We start from the raw sequence: 19,567 nt of genomic DNA on the forward strand, positions 1-19,567 counted from the left end.
CTTTCGCGCTCAAAGATTTTATCTGTGTATCCTTTGAAAATGTCGAGAGACAACAAAGCATCGACCGGCCCTCTATGAACAAAGGATTCGAGAAAGGCACAGATGAAAAGAAAAGTAAAAAGACAAGAGGGTACGTGAAACGTAAACTACATGGAGATGCTTCATTAACTTTTTTGAAAATTACTATGAAAAGGATAAGATGGCAAAATTATATTCATCTTGTTGTAAAGGTCCTTTTACGTATTTTGTAGTATTAGGACGAGCTTGGGAGATAGATTCATTAGTCCATTATTGCGCAATGGTGTGGGAGGAGAATACCATAGAATGGAGGAGAGTTATTGAATAGCCGGTTCGGAAAGATGAGTTTTCAATTAGTTGAAAAATTTATAAAGGGACAATATGGTAGAATGACTTTGTTCGGCAAGACAACGAGGATATTGTGGTTTGGAAGATAAGATTAAGAATGTTTCAGCTTACCACGAGGTGATTGAGTGAGCAAAATGGAGGCACGAGTCTTGTAGGCAGTCAAAGGTTGACTTGCTGTTTCAAACTTAAACATAAGAAAGGGTAGATGTAGTTCTCCCAACAGAACTCTTTTAAAAAAGTCCAAAAAACAGGAGGTTCTCAGCGTATTCCATGGCTGCTACCACCATCAGGTCGTTCGACAATCAAACCTGGTTGTCTTCCCCTCAATGTAAGGACAGGCTTACTACTGTACTTAATGTAGTGCAGGTAGGTATAACTGGCTGTTCTGACGAGGGTAGGAGCGTTGTTATATTGTCATGAGTTTCTTAGACCGTGACTTCTGCAGGAAAGACAAGAGGAGTAGTAACTGGTCGACTAGTATCTTCAGAGTGAGCATGTAGTTTTTACGAAGAATTAAGGTTTCCCCCGACCAGAGGTCATTTTAGGGTCCCTAAAGGAAGGTTTACCTAGTGCCTATCTGGCTCCAGCTACATCTGGATAATCGTAAATGGAGTCGTTGGGGGTCTATTCTTCCATTTTGTAACTCCAATAATGTCAACTGTGGAGTATACCAGTAAAGCATCGGAATCATGCATGCGTTTGCCCGTGCCTCGCTCATAAGCTATCGTAAGAGGAAGATCATCCTTGACTACTAATATACTATGCCCGGATAGCTGAGTGGTTAGAGCACAATTCTGTCGTACAGAAGGTTGCGGTTCAAATCTCACTGGTAGCAGTGGAATTTGTATCGTGATTTGACGGCACGATTTGACCTCAGTCAAATCGGGGCAATAATCTCGGGCGAGTGCAATGCTGACCCTATTGCCTCCTAAAGTGTACTGTAGTGTACCGTTACGGTATACGGTGCTATAACATACTTCAAGACCTTTCAGAACACCATACCACTTGATTACACTTCCGTTTCGACTATGCAGACCATGATCCTTTGGGAACGAATGCTGTGTAGTAACACCACAGCACAACGCTGACCAGCCACTTCGCCCTGATTGGAAAGCCCACTGCAAAGTTCCTCTTCAAGCTCGGCTTACGCGTATCATAGTCAGTTGATAATGTCCAGATTTTCTGTGGTACTTTCTCTAGGATATTGCTTCCTTGCCGGGCTTTTAGACTTAAGGGTTCTAGCAGCACTGGTCGATACTGCGTATTTAATATGAAGATTAACAGGCGGGGAGAGGTGTAAAAGTACATTAAAGACCGGGCATAATTGCGGAGTCCTTTCCAGGTGGTTCTTTGAATCCTGGTTCTATTGTATTGCTCGGCGTATACTCATACATAACGAAGGTGTTCAAAAGACGACGTAGGTTACGACCTTATCAAGAACACTTGTAAAGAAGGCGAAGAATGATGAGCTGAAAAGGGATCGCCCGCTAATAATGGCGGTTTGGACATCTACCGCACTTGTTTGAAAGGGGGAGGGCAGCAACCTTTCATTGGAAGTTGGAAGTCTATCCCAATATCAAAGGCGGTAAAAGATAAAGGTCAGAAAAGCTAAATCAATGTTATTAAAAATTAAGTAGTGTGTATAAGGAGTAATTTAGTCAAAACTTATAGAAAACAGAACGCTGATGCAAAGGAACTTCCCGTCATGCAGCTCGCATTAAAAATAGTTAAGTTGTATGAATTTATGAAGGACAAAGACAACCATCAACTGGTGACAGCCTTTAGACTTCTTTATAATAATAATAAACCGTCTTAGCCGGTCCCAAGCCCGGTTGTGAAAGGAGGAGGCATGAATAGCTTCAGTCTGAATGGCTGTACGCCACCGCAGCGTCTCAAGGGGTAGGTGAGGAAAGTGCAGGAACTTTGCAGTCTTGTAGATTACTCACTGAGGAAGCTATCCCCACACCTGGCAGTTAGGTAGAAAATCCATCTATGAGAAGAAGGAAGGATTTAAGATCCGGTACGGATAACCGGCGGGAGTCGTCTGACTTGGTGACTGGGTCGGGCTCCCGTAATGGACAGCACGGCGTCGAAACCGCTAGTTGTTGGGCGGCTCAATGTCTAGGCGCTACGACGACCAGGAGCACAGCTTCGCCTGCTGCAGCTGTTTCGCCACAATCTGTGGCGATCACTTCAGCGGGTTCGCGTAGGCAGCGGATGAAATGGACTGAAGAAATGAACCTCTTCATCATCCGCTCCTAGTACGAAATAATGGTGGGGGCGGGTATAACATCTAACCGCCCCTTGTTGCAGCAGAGATTCGTCGAGCGTTTCCCGCAATTCGGGGACGTGACTGTGCAGCGAGTCGCAGGCCAGTACCGCTTTATAGCTCGCAGCGACACAATTCCGGCCATCATTAGGGGGGTGTTCTACTTGAAGTCATCGGGGAAACTGGTGACCTCTCGGTCCATGGGGGCAGAGGTGGCGGCATCAAAAACATCACGCCGCACTGCAGGAAACAGTTTCAGTACTCGCCGAAGTACTCTTCTCCACCGTCCAGCTGAGGTTTCTGCTGAGGTTCGAGACGAATTCCAAAGAGCGTGTATAGAATTCTCGGATAAGGATCTTTTCCATAGACCAGGTATTCCCAGGCTCTATGCATCTCCAGCAACTCCGGGAATTCTATCTCAAATCAATGATGAGATTGCATCTCGACTGTGTGCTGATATGTCGCTGCTGCAACTACAATCACTCCTATATTGTGGTGCAGTTGCGGCTACCAGATTGCACGGTCAGAAGGTTTCGCTTCGCTTTCGTGTTATTGGTATGAGTGACCAAAGAGATCCACCATGGAAAATTCGTCAGGAATGTCGGCGGGACTCACTAAGGCAAGACATTGACCGACTGATTCAGATCAGCACTGGCAGTGCCAGCAGACGGGTGAGAAATAGAGTGCAGAGGGTTTTCCGGAACTATGCCATCCCTAGTGAGACACCCGTAGTTAAAATTCTGGACACACTAAAACAGAAACTTTCTGTCATATGCAGTCGGTTACGACGGTATGGCGAAAGTCATTCCAGACGTGTCCACAATGCAACCTACCGCGAGGAACCAGTGAAGCTTTTTCAGATCTATCCCAACAGAGCGTCCAGACAGTACAGTTTTCGGTGGCGAAAGCGAAAGAGTATTGGGGTAGACTTTGGAGGTTATCCGCCCAGTAAGCTGAGCATGCTGAGTGGATCACCGCCGAAGCACCCGCCATGCCAATACGCTTGGTATGAATTTTGCGGGTGTTTCCAAAGAGGAACGAGCCATAAACAGCTCGAAGAACTTGGAGGGCCCAGGTCTTGATCGGGTGCAGAATTTCTGGTATAAGAAATTTACCAGCGTACACACTCGGTTGGCAGGCAGTATAAATGAGGTCATGAGTCGGCCGGAGGAATTTCTACCCTTCCTCACTGTGGGGATTACCTACCTTATCCCTAAGAAGGACACGGTGCAGGACCCCGCAAATACGAGACCGATTACTTGCGCACCAACCCTCTAGAAATTCATTACGTCCATTATTAGTGGAAGGGTCAATGCGCACCTCGAGACCAATAACATTCTGTCCGAGGAGCAGAAGGGATACCGAGTTGGGTCAAGGGGTTGTAAAGAGCAACTCATTGTCCACTCGGTAGTTGTAGGGCAAGCAACTAGAGGCAAGAGAAACGTCTTAAGTTACTACATCGATTATACCAAGGCTTTCGATAGTGTCCCGCATACCTGGCTAATGGATGACCTACATCTGTATCGCATTGATCCGACACTAATAAAGTTTTTGGCGACAGTCATGGAAGGGTGGCATACCACCTTATCAGTGCGTACATCTGAGGGTGCTAATTCCTCAAAGCCCATCCGTATACGGAGAGGCATCTTCCAAGGGGATTCGTTGAGTCCCCTTTGGTTTTGGATGGCACTGAACCCCCTTTCATGGCTACTGAATGATGCTAGAGGGGACGGTTTTGCAATAAAGTATGGCCTACGTGCTAAGTGCCAACTGACACACTTGATGTACTTAGATAATATCAAGTTGTATGCTGGTACTGATGACCATCTTAGAAGTCTGTGCGAATAATAGACATGTTCAGCCGTGATATTCGGATGAAGTTTGGATTAGACAAATGTCGACTTCAAACCATCCGCAAAGCTCATCATGAGCTGCATGCCGGACATAGCATTGGTGACCTCCACATCGAAGCTATGACCGAAACGGACTTCCACAAGTATCTACGAATTCTGCAAGGAACCTATGCTGGAGTTGGTGATCTGAAGGATGCTCTGCTGTCCAAATTCCTGCGGTGTGTAAAGCTAGTACTACAATCGCATCTATCGGGGAAGAATAAAATAAGCGCATTGAATGTATTCGCTATCCCTTCACTGGCTTATGCATTCGGAATATTGCGTGGATGGAGATCGATTTGGAAAACGTCCCAACGCCAACGTTCTCCTACCATGGAAGTAACTTCCATAGAACTAACCCCTCATTCGCAGAGTTTCGACAATAGGGGCTACTAACGAAGGTAATCAGATGTGAATTTGAATACTCGATGCATCAAATCGTCGCTGGTGGACTTGCCAATTCGGAAGCCGTACCGCCTTTTCAACGCCAGATGGGATGCTTTCAGCCCTAGTCGCTAGACCACAATCCTCTCCACGACCTTGTCAATAACCGGAAGAAAAGATGTGGTGCTGTATGAACGAGGTTAAGTCGTATACATTTCTGGTGACTTTACGAGTTTGGCAGTTTCCGAGAAAGCATGGAAATAGCTCTTTCTTAAGCAACACTCATACAGATACTGCACATGAAATGGGATGGTCTCCCAGACGCCTTTGCACATTTCGCTAATAATCCTATCCCAGCCCCGTCATACTATCCTCGATCTCACAACACTACAGAGGAGGAATTTCTTCCCCTCTTCAGCACGACTGTCAGGAGCCACAGGCTCGGATCCTGGGGACAGTACACCCAGCAATATAGAAAGTGGTAGCAAACTGTACTGCTACTGACTTACGACCGAATAAAACGGCACGAAAATGCAGGGATCCCCTGAAGATCTACTAGGTGCCAAAAAAGAAAAGAAATACTGCCGGTTCTGTGAAGGGAAAAGGGGCTGGAAAAAAAACCGTGTAAGCAAAATGATAGCTTTCCCAACCAAGTTAAAAACTTACTTGGGAGAATATCGCATTGTGTGCCCAGATATATGAGACCTATACACAGAGTAAGGATCTAGATGAAGTGACATCCGCCGAAGGGGGGAGGGGGGAGGGAGATGTGCTCTGACTTGAGAGAGCAATTTAGGTTGGGAGAATTCGGGGAAGAATCTGTGGTGGAACAAGCACAGTCCGATTATCAATGTGAAATTATTGGCCATCGGAAGGATAGGAACAGGATGAGTTCTTTGCCGTCTGAGAGAACAGATATCGTTAAAGAAGTGTTTCAAATACCTCAATCAATACACGGTTGTTTGGGATTCGTTTGCATAGACCGCTTATGTATGAATCCGACGGAGAAATTTCTATTATTAGTGAATCCTATAGAAACCTTGATAATGATGATATGGGGGGTGAGGCTAGGGAGTTTGTGTACCCGAAAATAAAGATATCTGTGCACAGATGCTATACTCCCCTAAATCTCACATTCGCTGAATTGGAAAAGATTGTAGACAACCTTGCTTCTAAGGAAAGAGAGTGAGTGGGAAAGCAGAAAGATTAACATATAGGGGTGCAGTTTCTTAGAAGCTTCTGCCTAGTTAGATATACTCGTATGTATTATTGACCAAGTAAGGCAACGTAAACGCCTATCGGAAAGGGGTCTGGTTTAACTGTATATCTAACTTTTTCCAGCGTAACATATTCTGGTACGTAAGCGAGGGCTTCCCCTACAGTCATCAATAGAGCAGGGCAGGAAACAAGTACGTCCAAAACCGAAAAGTCGTCGTTTGGTTTATAAAAGCAATGGATGAGCAAACATTCATGGATCTGGCTAGACTACCTTAATATAATAAACTCCTCTGGGAAAAGAGAGCTCTCCATATAAGGCAATGCATCGTCGGAAGATGTGACACGTCCATGTTTAGAAGGTTCATATTCGGTAGCAAAAAAATAAACTAGTGATGGAATAGTGAATTGGCTAACTTTCGAATGGATTGATACCGAGCTAGACTAGCTAGATCAGTGACAAAAAATACGTAAATAAGGAAACCCGTAGACACCATAACCTAGAGAGAATGATTTAAGGAACTCTGCCCTTTAGAAATATGTTTTAACTCCACCCCAGCATCCCGAAATTTGGTGCAGAACGGGAGATAACAGGGTTCCGTGTCTAGATAGCGTACCGAATAAGGCCGCAAGGCTTGGGATAAAATTTAGACCGGACACCTTCACTGCAAGTGGATACTCCAGACATCATGGGACCGGCCTAAGGCTAGTAAACCTCTCGGTGATCCAATCTATAGACTCATATGTCAGTTAAATTGGTAACTAGTTTTGCTGAAAGTAAAAATTGGTAAAAAAAAGGTAGCACAATACGTTTTGTATGGCGACCACTATCGTGAGAACTGCATTTAATGCGGCCAATGCGGAATTTCCTCGCGGTGTTTGGTGTTCCCACCTATTTTGCTGAATGAAAGTTCTAGTCTGATACGGACAGCAGGTGGAGTATACTTGCAGAAGAACACCCACGGCGCGTATGACTCTGGCTGCCGAATGTAGAAAGGCTGGAGCATATTTTTAGGTGCTGCATCAGGTTGGAGTACAGTACTCTTCCTACATTCCAAGATTCTTCGGTGAAAGAAAAAAATTCAAAGGAAACTCTGGATAAAGTGTTGATACCGGGAAACCCTAGCATGGCACGCGGAAAAGGAATGCGATCAGTGTGATGATTAGATCTATGCAGTATAGAAAGTGTAAGAGGTAGGGTGCACCATTACTAGCGCCATATGTAAAGGAAAAGAGGCCTAGCTAGAGCATGAAAGGTCGTATGGATTTTCTATGTGAAAATATTTGGATCCAATATGTTTCCATTTGTAGATAGCTTGCAGTGCATATGCGTAGATTAGGTTTTCCCTTTGAAAGCAACATAGAATGCAGGTTCACAGTTCCAGTTTTTTCACAGACAAACACACGAAAAGTTTCCACAAAACTGTAAAAAGTGTGGTCCTAAAATAGAACCTTCAGAAACTGCGATTCGAAAATCCACAAGGGATGGCTAGTGCCGCGGGATTTAAGGGTCATCGCTAGTTTTGCACTTGCACGACCATTACCATAAAAATTCTAATAGCGGCTACTACGTCCAGCTTGGTAGCCCTCCATGTCATCGTTGGATTTAGCAACTGAGGTTAGAATTGGCAGGGTTTCGATGGTCCTTTAGCAATTGTGGTTTTAACTGTGATGCTAGTAACTCCAATAAATCATGAAGTACTTACAAAATCTCCAACTGAGGAAGGGCGTGTAATGAGTCCCCGTTGCTGACGTGTTGTGTCATCTCTACTCATCAATTGTCAGATGACAGTTATCCCTAAAGCTAAAAAAAATAAGAACCTTTCTCAAAGGATTATCATGGTCCCTCCCGCAAGAAAAGATAATATCCTTCTTTTGTAATTGTAGATTAACCACAAGCCCTGGATTTTGTTTTTGGAGCAAACGGAAGGTTCTAAGAAGTATTATTGGGCTAGTGCGCAATCCACAAGCTTAAATCATAGGAAAGCTCCCAGAGTTTGAACGTGAATGGGATTGAGAAGTTGCAAAAACTCGAGAACTGTTAATCATAAATGCAGGAAAACATGATATGGCCTTTCTCTGAAATTGCGAAGTCCATCTAATTTTATTAAAATCCCCTTTCCGCTCCCTAACAACCATCCCCCGCCTCCTTAATCTACATTCAAACAACTAAGGATACCTATCAGATTTTCTCGGATATGAACGATTTTCACAAATTTACTGAAAGGAGGTAAATTAAAATTACTACTCTCATTATTGCATCAAGGACCTTCAATGTGGTACGACTTCCTCTCAGAGCACCTATGATTTGGAAGTATATGATGACAATATTATGTCAAATGAGTGCACTTACCTCTCTAGAAAAAAGTTTGTTTCTGAAAGAAGAGAAAAGAAGCATGTTAAATGACTGATATCTAGAATCTGAAAAATATAAAGTTAATTTCGAGTAATGAAGACGAAGGAAGTTAGCAGTTGGATCTGGGATCATTTTTAGTTTCATCATAATTTGGTAACCGATCTATTTGGCGTGAGATTTTGGTAAAGGGTTCAAAATGCTTATAGTTGTGTCGGTTGGGATAAACAAGTGAATTTCAATTTGGTTGGATGTCAGGGGTGAGCTGCCCTATATCCGAGTAATTTTATCCTTTCGACATGCCAGCTTATGGGATTTTCTTCAATGAAGCTTAGAACTACTTTCCCTTTTTAAGGTTTTGTGTAAACACAAAACCTTATTACAATCGGTTTACTGTCTGTCTGTCTGTCTTTTTTTTTTTCGGCGTTGGAAGGTGGAAAGGTTCAAAACCTACTGCTAGCTCTTGCCACGCAGTTATGTGAGACTTCTACTCACTAAAACCACCTCCTTCTCATTCCACTCTCCCCACGGAACTCCTATCAAGTATTGCATCGCGGGGCTAGATCAGCTTTTAACTGCGGCTCATTATGGTTCTCTCCCTTCCTTGTTTTCGTCGTAGTTCTTCCTGCCTAAGCTGTTGGTGAATAGTTTGCAGTTCCCTTACAACCTGGTTCCAGGCATCCGTTGACTCCAGCATAAACTCCACAATATTTTCGGGTGTTAAACGCCTGTCTGCGACCGCTTCCATTCTTGTTCGGTGCGCGGTCAACCTGGGGCAATCAAATATGACATGCTCCGCATTTTCAGCCACGTTACCACATCTTGGGCAGCATGGTGATTCGTCGTGACCAAATCGATGTAAATAAGCACGATAACCTCCATGTCCACTCAAGAATTGTGTTAACTCGTAGCTTAATTCCCCATGGTTTCGTTCAAACCATCTCCGAATATCCGGAATGATGCGGTATGTCCAACGACCAGTTTGGGACTCGTCCCATCGCTGTTGCCACCGTTCGATAGATTCCCACCGTGCCAGCTGCCGTCGAAATGCGCTAGACTCTCCAGCTGCATACGTTTTGTCGTAGAGTCGCCGACTTTCCTTCGCCAAGATGTCTATGGGGAGCATCTCTGCTAGTACATATGCCGCTTCTCCTGATGTTGTCCGATATGCACTGCACACCCGGAGTGCACTTAACCGATACGCCATTCCCAATTTTCGGCAGTTCACTTTGTTATTCAGAGCAGTTGCCCAAACTGGAGCTGCGTAGAGTAGCACGGAGCTGACTACCCTGGAGAGCAGAAAACGTCGACTTTGTCTTGGCCCACCGATGTTCGGTAGTATCCTCGAGATCGTTGTAGCGATGGAAGACGCTTTAGTTGCGGCGTACTCAATGTGTCTTTTGAAGTTGAGTCTTCTGTCAATAATTACTCCCAAGTATTTGAGCGATGGTTGGGAGTAAATTGTTTTTCCGCCAACTTTGATTTTCACAGTTGTGTTCTTTCTTCTCTTGCTAATGAGAACTACTTCTGTTTTATGCTCCGCAAGTGAAAGGCCAGAATTTCTCAACCAGGAATTGATCTCCCATATCGCTTCATTTGCATAGATCTCGATCTCGTCTTGGTGCTTTGCGACCACCGTTATTCCGATATCATCGGCGAAGCCAATAGTTGTCACGTTGTCCGATAGGCGTAGCGTCAACACTCCATCGTACATAACTAGCCACAGCAAGGGACCCAGGACAGAACCCTGCGGCACTCCGCAAGTTGTTGGGAATATTTTTAGCCCATCGTCCGAGTCGCAGTAAAGTCTTCTCCCAAGGAGAAACTCGACCACAATGCGTACAATGTACTTCGGGGCTTGTATCTTTTCGAGTGCCTCGATGATTTTTTTCCATTTTGCACTATTGAACGCATTTTTTACGTCGAGGGTTATTACTGCACAGCATTTTCCTTCTTCTATTGCAGCCTGAGCCAAGCCAGTCAGCATGCTGATTGCGTCGACAGTTGATTTTGCCTTACGAAATCCGAATTGTTTGTCGGAAAGGCCTCCTTCCTTTTCCGCAACAACGAGCAGTCTGTTATATATTACTCGTTCAAATAGTTTGCCAATGGTATTGACCAGACATATCGGCCTATATGAGGAGGGGTCACCCAATGGTTTACCTGCCTTCGGAATGAGTATTAGCTTTTGTACCTTCCATTGCTCGGGGAATTCTCCTTCCCTAAGGCATGCCGTGAAAACTTGGGCAAACATACCTGGTGCTATCCTGGCGGCTACCTTCAGGGCAATGTTAGGGATTCCATCCGGTCCTGGAGTCTTTTTTTCAATCAATCTTTTTGCTGCGTCTAGAACCTCCTCATTTTCCACTATCGGAACTTCGTCGGGATTTAACTGTACTGCAGGCCGACTTGTACCATTCAGATCCACTGGGAATAGAGTGTTCACTATATTCTGCAACAACTCTGGGCAAGTAATCGGTGGGGAGCGCTCGCCTTTTAGTGATGACATCACCGACCTATATGCGCCACCCCATGGGTCGGAATCAGCTTCAGTACACATCTGCTTGAAATGTTCGGATTTGCTCCTTGCGATAGCTACTTGCAATTTTTTCCTCGCATTTTTATATTGCACGTGTAGCTCCTCGAACTCAGGTCGGTTTCTTCTGCGCTGGGAGCGTCTCCTAGCTTTGAGACACTTTTTCCGGCATTCCTCAATTTCGGAATTCCACCAAAAATTAGGATTTCGTCTTCGGAAAGTGCTACGTCGAGGCATAGCGGCATCGCATGCCCGCTGCAATTTTTCCACGACCTGTGAAACTTTGTTTTGCGCGCTTCCCGATAGCAATGTATCTTCCAGAAGTACCTCCTTGAACATTTCTTCGTCGAATTTCTTAGCTACCCAGCTCATCGTTATTCGTGTTAATGGCTTCAAATTATTCCTTTGCGAGGTTTGAAAGATGATAGCCTGATGATCGCTGTGTGTGTACTCCTCGCTGACACGCCACTCCAAGTCTCTGATTAAGGTATCAATGACGAAGGTGAGGTCTACCAACGATTGCAATTCTCCCCTCCGGAATGTGTTGGCTCCCCCAGAGTTGGCAAGTACCACGTTCAAGCGCGAGAATGTCTCCAGCAATATTCGTCCTCTTGCGTTGGTTTCTCTGCTACCCCATTCTTCTGCCCATGCGTTGAAGTCGCCGGCTATTACTTTGGGGTAGTAGCGACTTGCATTGAAGGATAGTTTCTCCAGCAATGACGTGAATTCCTCTAATGTGAGGCTCGGTGCTGCGTAACAGCTATAGATGTATATCCCTCCAATCTTGGCACGGGTGAACCCGTCTTCTGGATGTCTTTTCGCATCTACTATAGCTTGGCTTCCGCAGCTCCATATCGCCGCCTTACTGGTTTTGTCTGCTATCCATACTCCGCTATGCAGATTTTCGTATTGTTCAGATACAATCGCAACGTCGACGTTGTTCTCGAATACGCTTTGGGAAAGTAGGTCTTGGGCCGCTCGACAGTGATTCAGATTGAGTTGTATAAACTTCATTTGGCTTTATTTATGAACGCCTGTCTGTCTGTCTGTCTGTCTGTCTGTCTGTCTGTCTGTCCGTCACACGCATTTTCCTCGGAGACGGTTATAGCGATTGACACCAAATTCGGTAGAAAGGTGGGAACTGTGAACGCTCACACATACAGTGAATTACATCCTTTTACGTCGAATTTAAAGGGGGGGTCCCCATACATGCAAAAGAGGGGTGTAAAATTTTTTTTCATTAAATATAGTCATGTGGGGTATCAAATCAAAGGTCTCGATTAGTACTTTTCAAAGCCGATCTTAGTTTTTACATTCGTTGGAAGGGTGGGGAGCGCGGGGGGTTGAAAGTGATCACTTCTTTAAGGAGGCCATTCTCAGAAACTACCAAACCGAAAAATCTGGAAAAGATCAGGATGCTGCCACTATATGGTGCCTGGGCTCCGAAATACCTTCCATGCCGATATCTGTTTAAATAAAGTTAATAATAGTATATTGCTATGATACAATTTTTTGTAATTGGTTAGAAACCCCCCTTAAGTTCATCCTAGTACCATGAAATTTTGCAGTGATATAGGCTATAATATAGAGCATGATCTTACCAAGTTTGGTGGAAATCGAACTATTACTAACAAAGTTATAATACCTCAAATTTGTTGCTTCTTTGAAAATTGAAGACTATGAATGTCAATATCACCCGAAAGTGGATACTCTCACATAATATATGGATATATTACGTGCTACGTACTAAGAAATACACAAAACCTTTCGTACCTAAAGCGTCCAGCTTCCGGTTTCCCGACTTGTTTGCTTGTAGAATTGTCAGAAGCTAATACATTACAGCGTGGAGTGAGCTCAGTCAAACTGTCATTTTTTTTCCCGTGGCATTATCAATCTCAATCGCACTTTCTGGTCCTCCACCGCTTGTTACAATTTTTGTTGGATGGCCCCAATTATGAGCCAGGTAACTTCCTTCGGAACTTGAAAGTCATGTTCACCTCGATGCATAACGTTCCAAAACAGCAGGCCCGGTACGAAGCCTTGTGGAATACCTCTCCAGACAATGTACTTGTTGGGTCTAATATTGGCGTAATACCGAAATCTTTTTTCTGATAAGTAGTTGGCAAAACTAATCGTTGCCTGAGATTTCCGTATTAGGTTCCAATTGGCCACATTAAATGCAATTCCCACGTCCAGAGTCGCCACCGCGCAATATTCGCTAGAATTACCCTTTCGGGAATTTCATTATCGGGCAAGTCCAATTTGATGGCATCAATGGTTGATCTGCCTTTAAGGAATCTATTCAACCATACGAAGGCCTCCGTGGCTCTTAATACCTGGTAAACTACCCACATCAACGTTTTTACCATTATGTCTAAGAGGCAAATAGGTCTACAGAAGAATAGCTCGCACGGAGGCTTACTAGGTTTAGGCGGTAGTACCAGATTCTGCCATGATATCCAGATACGGAACTTTGGTGCCCCCTTTCCATTCCAGATTTTCAACAAAGGTTAATGAAGGGATGATTTCCTTTTTCGTTAGCGGTTATTTATTCTGGTATGCATATACCGCTGAACAATTATCAGGGAATAACTATCGTTGTATCCATAAGTACCTTTGCGCTACTCTTGTTGAACTCATGAGAAAGTTTAAGTTAGAAAGAATAAATCCCTGTGATCTGTGAATATTGACGGCTTCTTAGCGGTTTCATCAAAATTTTGTTGGCACTCCCTGAAGGTTTGAATTTCGTCTCTGAGTAGAGTTTCTTTAAATGTTTTCTTTTGTCTTACTGGATAGGCAATTTGAGGTTTCTGTTAGCTTCCTTGCAGGCGTGTTGTTTTCGCGGCGGATCGGTTCTACTTTTCGCCCTCTGAACCGCTTGTTGCCTAGTATACTATTTCGCTAGTACTTGGGCCTTCAACATGGAAATATACGTTTCCTTGACACAGACGTATTGAACGCTTTTATGGTATTTTGAGTTTTATGAAGAACCCTTTCCGTAGGGGTTTTTTTTAAGGGGCTGATCTAACTACGCTTTCATGAAGGCGGTTGCCGTTTTAGGCATGTAGGTTTCTTGCTATTTGGCTTCTTTCATAGCTCAAAAATGGTAGCTAGTCTGGGTGTGGTGTTCACTAATGTGCCTGGACAAGTAAAAGCTTCTCCTAAACTGCGGTTTTTGTAAATCATTTTCTATTTCCCCTGAGTCCTTTATGCGGCCCTATGAAGGGTCTAAACAGGTATCCATGCTGAGATTTGTTAGTGGCGACTAATCTAAAATTGTTCTAAGATGCAAATGTCAAATGTATTCCAAAGTTTTCAGTCCAGAAGGGCTTCATTTATTAGCCGAAGATAACTTATGCTTGTCCCCAGGGTTCCGGAAGAAAGTTGAGCCGAATACAGACTGTTAAAATCTTCTATCGTCATAGCGCTACTTTCTTCATTTACTGCTGCAATATAGTAATATATTATGAAAGCCAGGCGTGAGAAACTATTGAGGGCCCATTTTATCCTTTCGCATTTCCTATACGTGCTCGCTAAAGGTTCCAGCGTTTTTGAGACGACTCTGTTCAACACCTGTCTGATATTTTCAGCATAGCAACAAGTTTTAGCTCTTTGGAGTTTTGTCGAATCGATAATATGAGTCCACCATCCCGTTTATGATGGATGGACCAATCGAGGAGCAACTTTCTTTCGCTATTCCTAGTCCACAAACCTCCCCTACCCAGGTTTGTAAAAACTAAGGACGACTTTTGGTTTCCCCCAGGGTAAATACAGTGGGAGAAAGTTAGAAAACAAATTCCTTATTACATATGGTTTATGGGAAGAGCAAGTGAATGGCTTATTTTACGCTTAAAACTAGAGAAGGAAATATAGTCAAAGGACCCAAGCTGTAGGGCGTTGTAGGACCGGCATAGCCTCGAGGTCGGAGTAAGTTTCGAGCTTCGCGAAGGGTACCTCAAAAATTTCCGCACTATGTGTGTTATGAGACGAGGGGATACGGAAAGTAATATCCGAATTGGCAGAACAGCCCATCAGGCAATTGCAGAGTTTGAAAAGAGTACACATATCAAGGAAGATACGGCTTTGCTGCAGGGAGGGAGGGAGGAGATTGAGGGTCCGGAGTCGTGACGGATAATCAACCCATGGAAGTTTCTTTTTGTAAAAGAGGGTCCGGGTGAATTTGCGTTGTACAACTTCAAGCGCGCGGCAGTCGCGACTGCGGAAGGGGACCAGACTAGACAGCAATATTCAAGGATGTTTCTGACAAAGGAATAGAAAAGTGTTAAGTAGGGCTGAATTGAGGTAAAGTCGGAGGAGGAACGTAGGATAAAACCAGACATTTTGGAAGTTCTATTGATGATGTCAATGAAGTGGGAATTGAAACGAAGTTTGTCGTCGAATATTACACCCGTGTCTTTGAAGAAGGTCAGTAGTGAAAGGGGTTGTCCACTGAGAGAATAGGAAAAGGATGTTGGGCAGGGTTTAAGGGAATAACACATCCAGTGGCATTTGTTTACATTCAGTGTTAGTTTGTTGACCGAGCACTAACGGACTAAATTATCAAGGTTGGACTGCAAGAGAGCACAGTCCAGACGAAACAGAGGCAAATAATTTTAGGTCGTTTGCGTAAAGCAAATACGGGCAGGTGAGGATGGAGACGAGGTCATTGATAAAAAACAGGAAGAGTAGCGGGCCAAGTATAGAGCCTTGGGGAATACCAGAGAAAGAAGTGAAGGAACGGGATGAGTAACCTTGAAAAGAAACTTTGCAGGAACGGTATGAGAGATAGGAGGAAAGCCAGGAGATGACTGAGGGAGGGAAGTTTAGTAATGAAAGTTTAGAGGGGAGAATGTTATTGTCAACGGTATCAAAGGCTTTGGAGAAATCGGTATAATGTACCCACCTATCGTGAATTAAAGCATTTAGCAACGAAGTTGGTAAAGACCAGAAAGTTTGAAGCCCTAGATCGATGTTTTACGAAACCATGCTGCTTTTTGACAATGAGGTGACCGAAATGCACGGTCAACCAGTCGTTGACGTATCTTTCAAGGATTTTGAAGCAAGAGGAGAGATGGGAAAGGGGGCGTAGTTCACAGCAAGAGAAGGGTTCTTGAGGATAGGGATGATAAGGGCCTCTTTTCAGAGATGGGGAAAGTAGCATTCTTCTAGACTGTTGTTGTAGATTATACTCAGGGGGAGGGAAATGTGTTTTCTACAGTTAAGGAGGAAGAGGTTAGGAAGCGCATCGGGGCCAGGTCAGACATTGGGGTCAAAATTACCAATGAGGAACTTAACCAAGGAAGGCGTAAGGAGAGGGATGGCCAGAGATTCGGAGCAATCTGCAGTTATGAGAGGTGTAAAGAGTGGAGGGCTCGAGGGAGAAAACACTGAAGGTGCAGAGAAGGTCGCAGGATTGTTGTGGGGAGTTGGCAGTGGAGTCAGTAAAACTGATAGAAGAAGGGAGAGATTGAATGCGATTACGAGAATTGCGAGCGTGCGACCAAAAGAGTTTAAAGTTACCGTGGGCAAGGGCACTTCGACACTCAATACGTACCTTTACGTCCATTTCTAATCAGTGAGTTCACAATAGAGCGTATAGCCTTAAAGTGAGCAAGGTCGGCGTCATTTTTCATGTTTCAGGCGAATGTTATTAAGAATATCCATTGTGAACCAAGTTGGATGCGAATGTAGGCGGGCCGGGGAAGAAGCGACATAACAAGAGAGGAGATCGGACAGGGCATTGCAAAAGGTGTTTAGAGCTAGATCACACGATGAGTTACTTAATATATGTATCCAGTTGGAAATGCTAAAGCTGAGTTCAGACCGTTAAAATTTGCTTTGCGAAAGTTAAACTTACGCTCAGTTTTGGGGTTTAAACGAGGGAGCTCCTCCTCAAATTCAACCGCGGGCGGTGAGCGTCAGTTTTGACATACGGGGGATGTGCAAGGAAATAAAGAGAGGTGGCGCTCGGGGAGGTTAGAAGGGAAGAGATCCAGAGTACGGCCCAAGGAGTTTTTTGGTGGTATTGAAATTTAGGGCAGAGCAAGTATTTATAAAGGAAGAAAGTGGAAGGGAAGAATGGGAGAAGTTTTTGGAAGGAATTGGAAGGCTAGGATGATTAGACCAGTGGAGCATGGGGAGGTTAAAATCTACGCAAAGGAAGAAAAGGAGGGAAGGGAATCTGACAGTAAGGAGTTCAGACAAACTGTTTTTCAAACAATTCTTCATACAGATGAGAAGGGCAAGCACGGGGGACATATATGCAAGATACAATGAACGGGAGGAAGTGGGGCGGGGGGACACGAAGAACAACACAGTCAAAAGGAAAGCCAGAGGAGGAGAAGACGAGTTCGACGAGAAGTGTATTTTTTATTGCAATTAGAACCCCACCGCCGGTGGATTTACGAGATACGTTCTGGTCTCTGTTACAGCGGAAAGTGGAGTACCCTCCGGGGAGCTCGAGGTTTAATATGGCATTGTCCAGCCAGGTTTCGGAGATACAGATGATATGGTGTTGCTGAGCCAGCGCGGATAAATTGAAGGTCCCCAGCTTGGTTCTTAAGTCCTTAACATTCTGATAAAACAGACGGCCAGTAAACATGGATCCAGTTATATTGCTCGGCGAGGCAGGCGAGTTGCCCTGAAATTTCCCTGCGAATGGAGGCGCTTTTATGGCCTGGTGAATACACCTTCAGGCCAGGAAGAAGGGTTGCGAATGGCATGAACTTCGTGTGGATAAGTCAACTTGAAAGACGCAATCATCCGGTCAGTGTTGTTGGGCAATGCCGTCACTCTAGAGGCTTCATTAGCGGTGCGCTTTGGTGGATACCCACTCCATATTTCTCAGTGCCGGCAATTTCCCTTTTGGAGACTTTCGATCATCCGTTGGATTAGGGTTGAATTTTGATTGCTTTATATAGTGGCCATCTGGTTGCTTCGGATGTAGGCTGGTACTCCGTTTTAATAGGTTTTGACTATTGTCCTCAAGCCCATAATTCTTCCTCTGATTATTACTTGACCATCACCCGGTTTGTTGTCGTCAATTTATTTTTCGATTTGATCACATGTTTTTGTCTGGCGACAGAGCTCGAAAAAGGTCGTCCTTACTGGCACAACTGCATACCAGGCCAAAGGACTTAATTAAAACCGAAGGTGCCGAAAGTTTTCGGAGTTCTTATACTAGTAGCTTATAGGCATATGTGTATGTTGGCCAAATGTTGGGTTCAGTTCCACTTTAACGCTTTTCCCAGGGTAACGCGATAGATGGTGTACGAGATGGATGAACCGCGTGGGGTTTTCAGTGGGGCTGATCCTGTTAGAGGCTCCCTAATGTCCTTTTTTGAATTATTCGCCGTATTAGTGGTTTCACCTTAAGTAATCCTTTTTTGTCTTTCAAGCCGTTTCCCGCTTTTTAATTCAGTGATGCTTTTCGGAATGTTGTCTTACTTTATTTCCATTATCTTTCCACCTTGAAGTGCCAGGTTGATAAGGACATTGCTGGCTTCAATTGTTAGAATGGTTTGGGTTGCTTGAGTATGTATTCCCAGAATATTGTAGGGAGCATTTGGTGTCCATACAGGATCCACGATTTCTACTGATACGTAGCTATAATCGTATGTGTACCAATGGTCCCAACAACCCTAGGTGGGGTGTATGGTAGGCATCCAGCTATCTTGACTTTTCAATCCTTTTATAGTCTGGCATCATCAGCTTCGCATTTAGGGATTTCGTATTCATTTATAGTTTTACTTACTTATCGCTCTGCCGTTTGGAATGATTTTTCCTGGAAAATATGCTTTTCATCTCACCCATACTCTCTATATCCAAACTCTGAAAAGTTTGAATACAAAATGCTTTTCATACGCTATAAAAAACGATGGATGCGTTCAAGTAGGAAGTAGTTCTCGGTACTATACTTCAACTTGATTACACTTTGCTTCCAACAGGTTATATCGCAAGCAATAAATTTCCCATTCACTAGCTCCGTTCACTGGGAACCTGGCGAGAAAAGCGGCTATCACAGATTGATGTGAGTTTTTATGGCTCGCACTAAACGCTCCCCGGGACATGCAGTCTAGGACAAGTACCAACCCCCGTCAGTAATGCAGTATTCACTTGTTTACCCCAATGTCCCCGTGATCCACGTAACGATCGACCTGCGAGTGAATGAGAAGAGTCTTCAATAGGAATGACTGATTGTAATTGAAATTTATTGAAAACGGGGGATGCCCGTCAGTCACGAGTCTTTGTTGTTTCAAATCGTCGTCCTGACTTTTATTACGGAATTATATTTTCTCAGGGAGAATTGAGTGGCGACAACAAGCAACCAAGTGGGCGCTAGAAAGGAATCGGGAGACGTGGAAGCGGAGCACGTACTCAGCAGCCAAGTGGTTCTTTATATTTCCAGATAATCAAGAATAATTGAGTGTTCAATAGGTCGCTTTTAGCCCTAATCCACTTTGATATCCAATTTGAGACGTGGCACTTTCACTTTGGTCAGAATCCAGGAGGCTAGAATTTCAGGCAGGACGACTATGGCGTAGGCTTTAGTG

The 19,567-nt window shown here is 44.2% G+C and overlaps 1 protein-coding gene across 3 annotated transcripts in view; it reads right to left on the reverse strand.

Annotated features, from left to right (window-relative positions):
* The window catches only part of LOC119655513 (uncharacterized protein CG3556), a 306,377-nt gene that overhangs the window by 63,007 nt on the left and 223,803 nt on the right, over positions 1–19,567 (reverse strand). For all 3 annotated transcript variants that reach the window (XM_038061422.1, XM_038061421.1, XM_038061420.1), the window contains one exon: positions 8,480–8,501. The gene's annotated coding sequence lies outside the window, so the exon portion shown is untranslated. The remainder of the gene's footprint in view (positions 1–8,479; positions 8,502–19,567) is intronic.

This window comes from Hermetia illucens, chromosome 4 (assembly GCF_905115235.1).
Source record: "Hermetia illucens chromosome 4, iHerIll2.2.curated.20191125, whole genome shotgun sequence".
Classification (NCBI taxonomy): Eukaryota; Metazoa; Arthropoda; class Insecta; order Diptera; family Stratiomyidae; genus Hermetia; species Hermetia illucens.